At 51.8% G+C, this 12143-nt stretch overlaps 6 non-coding genes and 1 pseudogene across 6 annotated transcripts; all 7 read left to right on the plus strand.

Moving 5' to 3' along the window:
- The first annotated feature begins 1083 nt into the window (after window positions 1-1083).
- On the plus strand, window positions 1084-1202 carry LOC132810705 (5S ribosomal RNA). Its single transcript, XR_009643028.1, has one exon. It is a non-coding gene; the product is annotated as a 5S ribosomal RNA (ribosomal RNA).
- A 1541-nt stretch (window positions 1203-2743) lies between these two features.
- Window positions 2744-2862, plus strand: LOC132810706 (5S ribosomal RNA). Its single transcript, XR_009643029.1, has one exon. It is a non-coding gene; the product is annotated as a 5S ribosomal RNA (ribosomal RNA).
- Window positions 2863-4393: 1531 nt separating this feature from the next.
- Window positions 4394-4513, plus strand: LOC132810726 (5S ribosomal RNA). Its single transcript, XR_009643047.1, has one exon. It is a non-coding gene; the product is annotated as a 5S ribosomal RNA (ribosomal RNA).
- A 1527-nt stretch (window positions 4514-6040) lies between these two features.
- Window positions 6041-6159, plus strand: LOC132810708 (5S ribosomal RNA). The gene has a single exon (XR_009643030.1). It is a non-coding gene; the product is annotated as a 5S ribosomal RNA (ribosomal RNA).
- Window positions 6160-7695: 1536 nt separating this feature from the next.
- Window positions 7696-7814, plus strand: LOC132810709 (5S ribosomal RNA). The gene has a single exon (XR_009643031.1). It is a non-coding gene; the product is annotated as a 5S ribosomal RNA (ribosomal RNA).
- A 1527-nt stretch (window positions 7815-9341) lies between these two features.
- Window positions 9342-9450, plus strand: LOC132810678 (5S ribosomal RNA; annotated as a pseudogene).
- A 1527-nt stretch (window positions 9451-10977) lies between these two features.
- On the plus strand, window positions 10978-11096 carry LOC132810710 (5S ribosomal RNA). The gene has a single exon (XR_009643032.1). It is a non-coding gene; the product is annotated as a 5S ribosomal RNA (ribosomal RNA).
- Window positions 11097-12143: the final 1047 nt, after the last annotated feature.

Raw genomic sequence — 12143 nt, forward strand, 5'->3', positions numbered from 1 at the left:
CACCACTCTCTGGGTGAAGAAGTTTCTCCTCATCTCTGTCCTAAATGGTCTACCCCGTATTTTTAAGCAGTGTCCTCTGTTTCGGCACTCACCCAGCAGCGGAAACATGTTTCCTGCCGCCAGAGTGTCCAATCCTTTGATGATCTGAAATGTCTCAATCAGATCCCCTCTCAGTCTTCTAAACTCGAGGGTACACACAAGCCCAGTCGCTCCAGTCTTTCAGTGTAAGGTAATCCCGCCAGTCCAGGAATTGACCTGGTGAACCTACGCTGCATTCCCTCAATAGCCAGAATCAAATCTGGAGAGCAGAACTGCACACAGTACTCCAGGTGTGGTCTCACCAGGGCCCTGTACAGCTGCAAAAGAACCTCTTTGCTTCTATACTCCATCCCTCTTGTTATGAAGGCCAGCATGCTATTAGCCTTCTTCACTACCTGCTGTACCTGCATGCTTACCTTCATTGAGTGGTGTACAGGAACCCCCAGATCTCTCTGTCCTGCCCCTTGACCTAAATTGATTCCATTTAGGTAGTAATCTGCCTTGCACCAAAGTGGGTAACCATTGATTTATCCACATTAAATTGCATCTGGCCACTCACCTAACTTGTCCAGGTCACCCTGTAATCTGCTAACATCCTGATGACATTTCACCCTGCCAGCCAGCTTAGTATCATCAGCAAATTTGCTAATGTTATGGCTAATAGCATCTTGTAGATGGTTAAGATATATGGTAAAAAGCTGCGGTGCCAGTAGTGATCCCTGCGGTACCCCCCTGGCCACTGCCTGCCATTGGGAAAGGGAGGCGTGGAGGAGTGCGGAAGGATGAGAGAATGCAGGCTGCAGCCTGATGAAGCAGGGGGAGGGCTTGCAGTTGGCCTGCGTGGGGATGTGGGAGACTACAGGAGCCTGGTGGGCAAGGGCTGGCTGAAAGGCAGCTGGAGGGACGGAGGGAGGGAAGCACGCACAGAGGAGGAAGAGCAAAGAGAAAAGAGAAAAAAAAAACAAAGGGGATAAAGAGAAAGAGCAGCAAAGAAAATGTGGCTGGCCAGCACGCCTTGAAGTAGGGAGAAAAGGAAGGGGCGGTGCCTACGGCCATACTAGTCTGAAAACGCCCGATCTCGTCTGATCTCGGAAGCTAAGCAGACTCAGGCCTGGTTAGTACTTGGATGGGAGACCGCCTGGGAATACCAGGTGCAGTAGGCTTTTTCCGCCAGCAGGGGCTGCTCAAGTCACCCCTCTGCACTTGTGTTGTGCCACGCAATGGAGCGGCAGGTTATTTTTGCTGCTGCTGCTGCTGCTGCTGCTGCTGCTGCTGTGCCGGCCATCAGTCGCCTGCAGGCACCAGACAGGGAGGGGAGGAGAGCGGAGCGCTGCCGAAATCAGCGAGAAAGACGGAAAGAAAGGGATTGGGGCTGCACGCTGTCTGCGGGTGGCAGTCAGGAAAGGAGGACAATAGGTGCAGGAGTTGGCCATTCTGCCTTTCGAGCCTGCACCACCATTCAATATGATCATGGCTGATCATCCTTAATCAGTATCCTGTTCCTGCCTTATCTCCGTAACCCTTGATTCCACTATCCTTGAGAGCTCTATGCAACTCTTTCTTAAATGAATCCAGAGACTGGGCCTCCACTGCCCTCTGGGGCAGAGCATTCCACACAGCCACCACTCTCTGGGTGAAGAAGTTTCTCCTCATCTCTGTCCTAAATGGTCTACCCCGTATTTTTAAGCAGTGTCCTCTGTTTCGGCACTCACCCAGCAGCGGAAACATGTTTCCTGCCGCCAGAGTGTCCAATCCTTTGATGATCTGAAATGTCTCAATCAGATCCCCTCTCAGTCTTCTAAACTCGAGGGTACACACAAGCCCAGTCGCTCCAGTCTTTCAGTGTAAGGTAATCCCGCCAGTCCAGGAATTGACCTGGTGAACCTACGCTGCATTCCCTCAATAGCCAGAATCAAATCTGGAGAGCAGAACTGCACACAGTACTCCAGGTGTGGTCTCACCAGGGCCCTGTACAGCTGCAAAAGAACCTCTTTGCTTCTATACTCCATCCCTCTTGTTATGAAGGCCAGCATGCTATTAGCCTTCTTCACTACCTGCTGTACCTGCATGCTTACCTTCATTGAGTGGTGTACAGGAACCCCCAGATCTCTCTGTCCTGCCCCTTGACCTAAATTGATTCCATTTAGGTAGTAATCTGCCTTGCACCAAAGTGGGTAACCATTGATTTATCCACATTAAATTGCATCTGGCCACTCACCTAACTTGTCCAGGTCACCCTGTAATCTGCTAACATCCTGATGACATTTCACCCTGCCAGCCAGCTTAGTATCATCAGCAAATTTGCTAATGTTATGGCTAATAGCATCTTGTAGATGGTTAAGATATATGGTAAAAAGCTGCGGTGCCAGTAGTGATCCCTGCGGTACCCCCCTGGCCACTGCCTGCCATTGGGAAAGGGAGGCGTGGAGGAGTGCGGAAGGATGAGAGAATGCAGGCTGCAGCCTGATGAAGCAGGGGGAGGGCTTGCAGTTGGCCTGCGTGGGGATGTGGGAGACTACAGGAGCCTGGTGGGCAAGGGCTGGCTGAAAGGCAGCTGGAGGGACGGAGGGAGGGAAGCACGCACAGAGGAGGAAGAGCAAAGAGAAAAGAGAAAAAAAAAACAAAGGGGATAAAGAGAAAGAGCAGCAAAGAAAATGTGGCTGGCCAGCACGCCTTGAAGTAGGGGAGAAAAGGAAGGGGCGGTGCCTACGGCCATACTAGTCTGAAAACGCCCGATCTCGTCTGATCTCGGAAGCTAAGCAGACTCAGGCCTGGTTAGTACTTGGATGGGAGACCGCCTGGGAATACCAGGTGCAGTAGGCTTTTTCCGCCAGCAGGGGCTGCTCAAGTCACCCCTCTGCACTTGTGTTGTGCCACGCAATGGAGAGCGGCAGGTTATTTTTGCTGCTGCTGCTGCTGCTGTGCCGGCCATCAGTCGCCTGCAGGCACCAGACAGGGAGGGGAGGAGGAGAGCGGAGCGCTGCCGAAATCAGCGAGAAAGACGGAAAGAAAGGGATTGGGGCTGCACGCTGTCTGCGGGTGGCAGTCAGGAAAGGAGGACAATAGGTGCAGGAGTTGGCCATTCTGCCTTTCGAGCCTGCACCACCATTCAATATGATCATGGCTGATCATCCTTAATCAGTATCCTGTTCCTGCCTTATCTCCGTAACCCTTGATTCCACTATCCTTGAGAGCTCTATGCAACTCTTTCTTAAATGAATCCAGAGACTGGGCCTCCACTGCCCTCTGGGGCAGAGCATTCCACACAGCCACCACTCTCTGGGTGAAGAAGTTTCTCCTCATCTCTGTCCTAAATGGTCTACCCCGTATTTTTAAGCAGTGTCCTCTGTTTCGGCACTCACCCAGCAGCGGAAACATGTTTCCTGCCGCCAGAGTGTCCAATCCTTTGATGATCTGAAATGTCTCAATCAGATCCCCTCTCAGTCTTCTAAACTCGAGGGTACACACAAGCCCAGTCGCTCCAGTCTTTCAGTGTAAGGTAATCCCGCCAGTCCAGGAATTGACCTGGTGAACCTACGCTGCATTCCCTCAATAGCCAGAATCAAATCTGGAGAGCAGAACTGCACACAGTACTCCAGGTGTGGTCTCACCAGGGCCCTGTACAGCTGCAAAAGAACCTCTTTGCTTCTATACTCCATCCCTCTTGTTATGAAGGCCAGCATGCTATTAGCCTTCTTCACTACCTGCTGTACCTGCATGCTTACCTTCATTGAGTGGTGTACAGGAACCCCAGATCTCTCTGTCCTGCCCCTTGACCTAAATTGATTCCATTTAGGTAGTAATCTGCCTTGCACCAAAGTGGGTAACCATTGATTTATCCACATTAAATTGCATCTGGCCACTCACCTAACTTGTCCAGGTCACCCTGTAATCTGCTAACATCCTGATGACATTTCACCCTGCCAGCCAGCTTAGTATCATCAGCAAATTTGCTAATGTTATGGCTAATAGCATCTTGTAGATGGTTAAGATATATGGTAAAAAGCTGCGGTGCCAGTAGTGATCCCTGCGGTACCCCCCTGGCCACTGCCTGCCATTGGGAAAGGGAGGCGTGGAGGAGTGCGGAAGGATGAGAGAATGCAGGCTGCAGCCTGATGAAGCAGGGGGAGGGCTTGCAGTTGGCCTGCGTGGGGATGTGGGAGACTACAGGAGCCTGGTGGGCAAGGGCTGGCTGAAAGGCAGCTGGAGGGACGGAGGGAGGGAAGCACGCACAGAGGAGGAAGAGCAAAGAGAAAAGAGAAAAAAAAAAAACAAGGGGATAAAGAGAAAGAGCAGCAAAGAAAATGTGGCTGGCCAGCACGCCTTGAAGTAGGGAGAAAAGGAAGGGGCCGGTGCCTACGGCCATACTAGTCTGAAAACGCCCGATCTCGTCTGATCTCGGAAGCTAAGCAGACTCAGGCCTGGTTAGTACTTGGATGGAGAGACCGCCTGGGAATACCAGGTGCAGTAGGCTTTTTCCGCCAGCAGGGGCTGCTCAAGTCACCCCTCTGCACTTGTGTTGTGCCACGCAATGGAGCGGCAGGTTATTTTTGCTGCTGCTGCTGCTGCTGTGCCGGCCATCAGTCGCCTGCAGGCACCAGACAGGGAGGGGAGGAGAGCGGAGCGCTGCCGAAATCAGCGAGAAAGACGGAAAGAAAGGGATTGGGGCTGCACGCTGTCTCTGGGGTGGCAGTCAGGAAAGGAGGACAATAGGTGCAGGAGTTGGCCATTCTGCCTTTCGAGCCTGCACCACCATTCAATATGATCATGGCTGATCATCCTTAATCAGTATCCTGTTCCTGCCTTATCTCCGTAACCCTTGATTCCACTATCCTTGAGAGCTCTATGCAACTCTTTCTTAAATGAATCCAGAGACTGGGCCTCCACTGCCCTCTGGGGCAGAGCATTCCACACAGCCACCACTCTCTGGGTGAAGAAGTTTCTCCTCATCTCTGTCCTAAATGGTCTACCCCGTATTTTTAAGCAGTGTCCTCTGTTTCGGCACTCACCCAGCAGCGGAAACATGTTTCCTGCCGCCAGAGTGTCCAATCCTTTGATGATCTGAAATGTCTCAATCAGATCCCCTCTCAGTCTTCTAAACTCGAGGGTACACACAAGCCCAGTCGCTCCAGTCTTTCAGTGTAAGGTAATCCCGCCAGTCCAGGAATTGACCTGGTGAACCTACGCTGCATTCCCTCAATAGCCAGAATCAAATCTGGAGAGCAGAACTGCACACAGTACTCCAGGTGTGGTCTCACCAGGGCCCTGTACAGCTGCAAAAGAACCTCTTTGCTTCTATACTCCATCCCTCTTGTTATGAAGGCCAGCATGCTATTAGCCTTCTTCACTACCTGCTGTACCTGCATGCTTACCTTCATTGAGTGGTGTACAGGAACCCCCAGATCTCTCTGTCCTGCCCCTTGACCTAAATTGATTCCATTTAGGTAGTAATCTGCCTTGCACCAAAGTGGGTAACCATTGATTTATCCACATTAAATTGCATCTGGCCACTCACCTAACTTGTCCAGGTCACCCTGTAATCTGCTAACATCCTGATGACATTTCACCCTGCCAGCCAGCTTAGTATCATCAGCAAATTTGCTAATGTTATGGCTAATAGCATCTTGTAGATGGTTAAGATATATGGTAAAAAGCTGCGGTGCCAGTAGTGATCCCTGCGGTACCCCCCTGGCCACTGCCTGCCATTGGGAAAGGGAGGCGTGGAGGAGTGCGGAAGGATGAGAGAATGCAGGCTGCAGCCTTATGAAGCAGGGGGAGGGCTTGCAGTTGGCCTGCGTGGGGATGTGGGAGACTACAGGAGCCTGGTGGGCAAGGGCTGGCTGAAAGGCAGCTGGAGGGACGGAGGGAGGGAAGCACGCACAGAGGAGGAAGAGCAAAGAGAAAAGAGAAAAAAAAAACAAAGGGGATAAAGAGAAAGAGCAGCAAAGAAAATGTGGCTGGCCAGCACGCCTTGAAGTAGGGAGAAAAGGAAGGGGCCGGTGCCTACGGCCATACTAGTCTGAAAACGCCCGATCTCGTCTGATCTCGGAAGCTAAGCAGACTCAGGCCTGGTTAGTACTTGGATGGGAGACCGCCTGGGAATACCAGGTGCAGTAGGCTTTTTCCGCCAGCAGGGGCTGCTCAAGTCACCCCTCTGCACTTGTGTTGTGCCACGCAATGGAGCGGCAGGTTATTTTTGCTGCTGCTGCTGCTGTGCTGCTGTGCCGGCCATCAGTCGCCTGCAGGCACCAGACAGGGAGGGGAGGAGAGCGGAGCGCTGCCGAAATCAGCGAGAAAGACGGAAAGAAAGGGATTGGGGCTGCACGCTGTCTGCGGGTGGCAGTCAGGAAAGGAGGACAATAGGTGCAGGAGTTGGCCATTCTGCCTTTCGAGCCTGCACCACCATTCAATATGATCATGGCTGATCATCCTTAATCAGTATCCTGTTCCTGCCTTATCTCCGTAACCCTTGATTCCACTATCCTTGAGAGCTCTATGCAACTCTTTCTTAAATGAATCCAGAGACTGGGCCTCCACTGCCCTCTGGGGCAGAGCATTCCACACAGCCACCACTCTCTGGGTGAAGAAGTTTCTCCTCATCTCTGTCCTAAATGGTCTACCCCGTATTTTTAAGCAGTGTCCTCTGTTTCGGCACTCACCCAGCAGCGGAAACATGTTTCCTGCCGCCAGAGTGTCCAATCCTTTGATGATCTGAAATGTCTCAATCAGATCCCCTCTCAGTCTTCTAAACTCGAGGGTACACACAAGCCCAGTCGCTCCAGTCTTTCAGTGTAAGGTAATCCCGCCAGTCCAGGAATTGACCTGGTGAACCTACGCTGCATTCCCTCAATAGCCAGAATCAAATCTGGAGAGCAGAACTGCACACAGTACTCCAGGTGTGGTCTCACCAGGGCCCTGTACAGCTGCAAAAGAACCTCTTTGCTTCTATACTCCATCCCTCTTGTTATGAAGGCCAGCATGCTATTAGCCTTCTTCACTACCTGCTGTACCTGCATGCTTACCTTCATTGAGTGGTGTACAGGAACCCCCAGATCTCTCTGTCCTGCCCCTTGACCTAAATTGATTCCATTTAGGTAGTAATCTGCCTTGCACCAAAGTGGGTAACCATTGATTTATCCACATTAAATTGCATCTGGCCACTCACCTAACTTGTCCAGGTCACCCTGTAATCTGCTAACATCCTGATGACATTTCACCCTGCCAGCCAGCTTAGTATCATCAGCAAATTTGCTAATGTTATGGCTAATAGCATCTTGTAGATGGTTAAGATATATGGTAAAAAGCTGCGGTGCCAGTAGTGATCCCTGCGGTACCCCCCTGGCCACTGCCTGCCATTGGGAAAGGGAGGCGTGGAGGAGTGCGGAAGGATGAGAGAATGCAGGCTGCAGCCTTATGAAGCAGGGGGAGGGCTTGCAGTTGGCCTGCGTGGGGATGTGGGAGACTACAGGAGCCTGGTGGGCAAGGGCTGGCTGAAAGGCAGCTGGAGGGACGGAGGGAGGGAAGCACGCACAGAGGAGGAGGAGAAGAGCAAAGAGAAAAAGAAAAAAAAAAACAAAGGGGATAAAGAGAAAGAGCAGCAAAGAAAATGTGGCTGGCCAGCACGCCTTGAAGTAGGGAGAAAAGGAAGGGGCCGGTGCCTACGGCCATACTAGTCTGAAAACGCCCGATCTCGTCTGATCTCGGAAGCTAAGCAGACTCAGGCCTGGTTAGTACTTGGATGGGAGACCGCCTGGGAATACCAGGTGCAGTAGGCTTTTTCCGCCAGCAGGGGCTGCTCAAGTCACCCCTCTGCACTTGTGTTGTGCCACGCAATGGAGCGGCAGGTTATTTTTGTGCTGCTGCTGCTGCTGCTGTGCCGGCCATCAGTCGCCTGCAGGCACCAGACAGGGAGGGGAGGAGAGCGGAGCGCTGCCGAAATCAGCGAGAAAGACGGAAAGAAAGGGATTGGGGCTGCACGCTGTCTGCGGGTGGCAGTCAGGAAAGGAGGACAATAGGTGCAGGAGTTGGCCATTCTGCCTTTCGAGCCTGCACCACCATTCAATATGATCATGGCTGATCATCCTTAATCAGTATCCTGTTCCTGCCTTATCTCCGTAACCCTTGATTCCACTATCCTTGAGAGCTCTATGCAACTCTTTCTTAAATGAATCCAGAGACTGGGCCTCCACTGCCCTCTGGGGCAGAGCATTCCACACAGCCACCACTCTCTGGGTGAAGAAGTTTTCCTCATCTCTGTCCTAAATGGTCTACCCCGTATTTTTAAGCAGTGTCCTCTGTTTCGGCACTCACCCAGCAGCGGAAACATGTTTCCTGCCGCCAGAGTGTCCAATCCTTTGATGATCTGAAATGTCTCAATCAGATCCCCTCTCAGTCTTCTAAACTCGAGGGTACACACAAGCCCAGTCGCTCCAGTCTTTCAGTGTAAGGTAATCCCGCCAGTCCAGGAATTGACCTGGTGAACCTACGCTGCATTCCCTCAATAGCCAGAATCAAATCTGGAGAGCAGAACTGCACACAGTACTCCAGGTGTGGTCTCACCAGGGCCCTGTACAGCTGCAAAAGAACCTCTTTGCTTCTATACTCCATCCCTCTTGTTATGAAGGCCAGCATGCTATTAGCCTTCTTCACTACCTGCTGTACCTGCATGCTTACCTTCATTGAGTGGTGTACAGGAACCCCCAGATCTCTCTGTCCTGCCCCTTGACCTAAATTGATTCCATTTAGGTAGTAATCTGCCTTGCACCAAAGTGGGTAACCATTGATTTATCCACATTAAATTGCATCTGGCCACTCACCTAACTTGTCCAGGTCACCCTGTAATCTGCTAACATCCTGATGACATTTCACCCTGCCAGCCAGCTTAGTATCATCAGCAAATTTGCTAATGTTATGGCTAATAGCATCTTGTAGATGGTTAAGATATATGGTAAAAAGCTGCGGTGCCAGTAGTGATCCCTGCGTACCCCCCTGGCCACTGCCTGCCATTGGGAAAGGGAGGCGTGGAGGAGTGCGGAAGGATGAGAGAATGCAGGCTGCAGCCTGATGAAGCAGGGGGAGGGCTTGCAGTTGGCCTGCGTGGGGATGTGGGAGACTACAGGAGCCTGGTGGGCAAGGGCTGGCTGAAAGGCAGCTGGAGGGACGGAGGGAGGGAAGCACGCACAGAGGAGGAAGAGCAAAGAGAGAAAGAGAAAAAAAAAAACAAAGGGGATAAAGAGAAAGAGCAGCAAAGAAAATGTGGCTGGCCAGCACGCCTTGAAGTAGGGAGAAAAGGAAGGGGCCGTGCCTACGGCCATACTAGTCTGAAAACGTCTGATCTCGGAAGCTAAGCAGACTCAGGCCTGGTTAGTACTTGGATGGGAGACCGCCTGGGAATACCAGGTGCAGTAGGCTTTTTCCGCCAGCAGGGGCTGCTCAAGTCACCCCTCTGCACTTGTGTTGTGCCACGCAATGGAGCGGCAGGTTATTTTTGCTGCTGCTGCTGCTGCTGCTGTGCCGGCCATCAGTCGCCTGCAGGCACCAGACAGGGAGGGGAGGAGAGCGGAGCGCTGCCGAAATCAGCGAGAAAGACGGAAAGAAAGGGATTGGGGCTGCACGCTGTCTGAGGGTGGCAGTCAGGAAAGGAGGACAATAGGTGCAGGAGTTGGCCATTCTGCCTTTCGAGCCTGCACCACCATTCAATATGATCATGGCTGATCATCCTTAATCAGTATCCTGTTCCTGCCTTATCTCCGTAACCCTTGATTCCACTATCCTTGAGAGCTCTATGCAACTCTTTCTTAAATGAATCCAGAGACTGGGCCTCCACTGCCCTCTGGGGCAGAGCATTCCACACAGCCACCACTCTCTGGGTGAAGAAGTTTCTCCTCATCTCTGTCCTAAATGGTCTACCCCGTATTTTTAAGCAGTGTCCTCTGTTTCGGCACTCACCCAGCAGCGGAAACATGTTTCCTGCCGCCAGAGTGTCCAATCCTTTGATGATCTGAAATGTCTCAATCAGATCCCCTCTCAGTCTTCTAAACTCGAGGGTACACACAAGCCCAGTCGCTCCAGTCTTTCAGTGTAAGGTAATCCCGCCAGTCCAGGAATTGACCTGGTGAACCTACGCTGCATTCCCTCAATAGCCAGAATCAAATCTGGAGAGCAGAACTGCACACAGTACTCCAGGTGTGGTCTCACCAGGGCCCTGTACAGCTGCAAAAGAACCTCTTTGCTTCTATACTCCATCCCTCTTGTTATGAAGGCCAGCATGCTATTAGCCTTCTTCACTACCTGCTGTACCTGCATGCTTACCTTCATTGAGTGGTGTACAGGAAACCCCAGATCTCTCTGTCCTGCCCCTTGACCTAAATTGATTCCATTTAGGTAGTAATCTGCCTTCCACCAAAGTGGGTAACCATTGATTTATCCACATTAAATTGCATCTGGCCACTCACCTAACTTGTCCAGGTCACCCTGTAATCTGCTAACATCCTGATGACATTTCACCCTGCCAGCCAGCTTAGTATCATCAGCAAATTTGCTAATGTTATGGCTAATAGCATCTTGTAGATGGTTAAGATATATGGTAAAAAGCTGCGGTGCCAGTAGTGATCCCTGCGGTACCCCCTGGCCACTGCCTGCCATTGGGAAAGGGAGGCGTGGAGGAGTGCGGAAGGATGAGAGAATGCAGGCTGCAGCCTTATGAAGCAGGGGGAGGGCTTGCAGTTGGCCTGCGTGGGGATGTGGGAGACTACAGGAGCCTGGTGGGCAAGGGCTGGCTGAAAGGCAGCTGAGGGACGGAGGGAGGGAAGCACGCACAGAGGAGGAAGAGCAAAGAGAAAAGAGAAAAAAAAAACAAAGGGGATAAAGAGAAAGAGCAGCAAAGAAAATGTGGCTGGCCAGCACGCCTTGAAGTAGGGAGAAAAGGAAGGGGCCGGTGCCTACGGCCATACTAGTCTGAAAACGCCCGATCTCGTCTGATCTCGGAAGCTAAGCAGACTCAGGCCTGGTTAGTACTTGGATGGGAGACCGCCTGGGAATACCAGGTGCAGTAGGCTTTTTCCGCCAGCAGGGGCTGCTCAAGTCACCCCTCTGCACTTGTGTTGTGCCACGCAATGGAGCGGCAGGTTATTTTTGCTGCTGCTGCTGCTGCTGCTGCTGCTGCTGTGCCGGCCATCAGTCGCCTGCAGGCACCAGACAGGGGGGGAGGAGAGCGGAGCGCTGCCGAAATCAGCGAGAAAGACGGAAAGAAAGGGATTGGGGCTGCACGCTGTCTGCGGGTGGCAGTCAGGAAAGGAGGACAATAGGTGCAGGAGTTGGCCATTCTGCCTTTCGAGCCTGCACCACCATTCAATATGATCATGGCTGATCATCCTTAATCAGTATCCTGTTCCTGCCTTATCTCCGTAACCCTTGATTCCACTATCCTTGAGAGCTCTATGCAACTCTTTCTTAAATGAATCCAGAGACTGGGCCTCCACTGCCCTCTGGGGCAGAGCATTCCACACAGCCACCACTCTCTGGGTGAAGAAGTTTCTCCTCATCTCTGTCCTAAATGGTCTACCCCGTATTTTTAAGCAGTGTCCTCTGTTTCGGCACTCACCCAGCAGCGGAAACATGTTTCCTGCCGCCAGAGTGTCCAATCCTTTGATGATCTGAAATGTCTCAATCAGATCCCCTCTCAGTCTTCTAAACTCGAGGGTACACACAAGCCCAGTCGCTCCAGTCTTTCAGTGTAAGGTAATCCCGCCAGTCCAGGAATTGACCTGGTGAACCTACGCTGCATTCCCTCAATAGCCAGAATCAAATCTGGAGAGCAGAACTGCACACAGTACTCCAGGTGTGGTCTCACCAGGGCCCTGTACAGCTGCAAAAGAACCTCTTTGCTTCTATACTCCATCCCTCTTGTTATGAAGGCCAGCATGCTATTAGCCTTCTTCACTACCTGCTGTACCTGCATGCTTACCTTCATTGAGTGGTGTACAGGAACCCCCAGATCTCTCTGTCCTGCCCCTTGACCTAAATTGATTCCATTTAGGTAGTAATCTGCCTTGCACCAAAGTGGGTAACCATTGATTTATCCACATTAAATTGCATCTGGCCAC

Source organism: Hemiscyllium ocellatum, unplaced genomic scaffold (genome assembly GCF_020745735.1).
Source record: "Hemiscyllium ocellatum isolate sHemOce1 unplaced genomic scaffold, sHemOce1.pat.X.cur. scaffold_1818_pat_ctg1, whole genome shotgun sequence".
Classification (NCBI taxonomy): Eukaryota; Metazoa; Chordata; class Chondrichthyes; order Orectolobiformes; family Hemiscylliidae; genus Hemiscyllium; species Hemiscyllium ocellatum.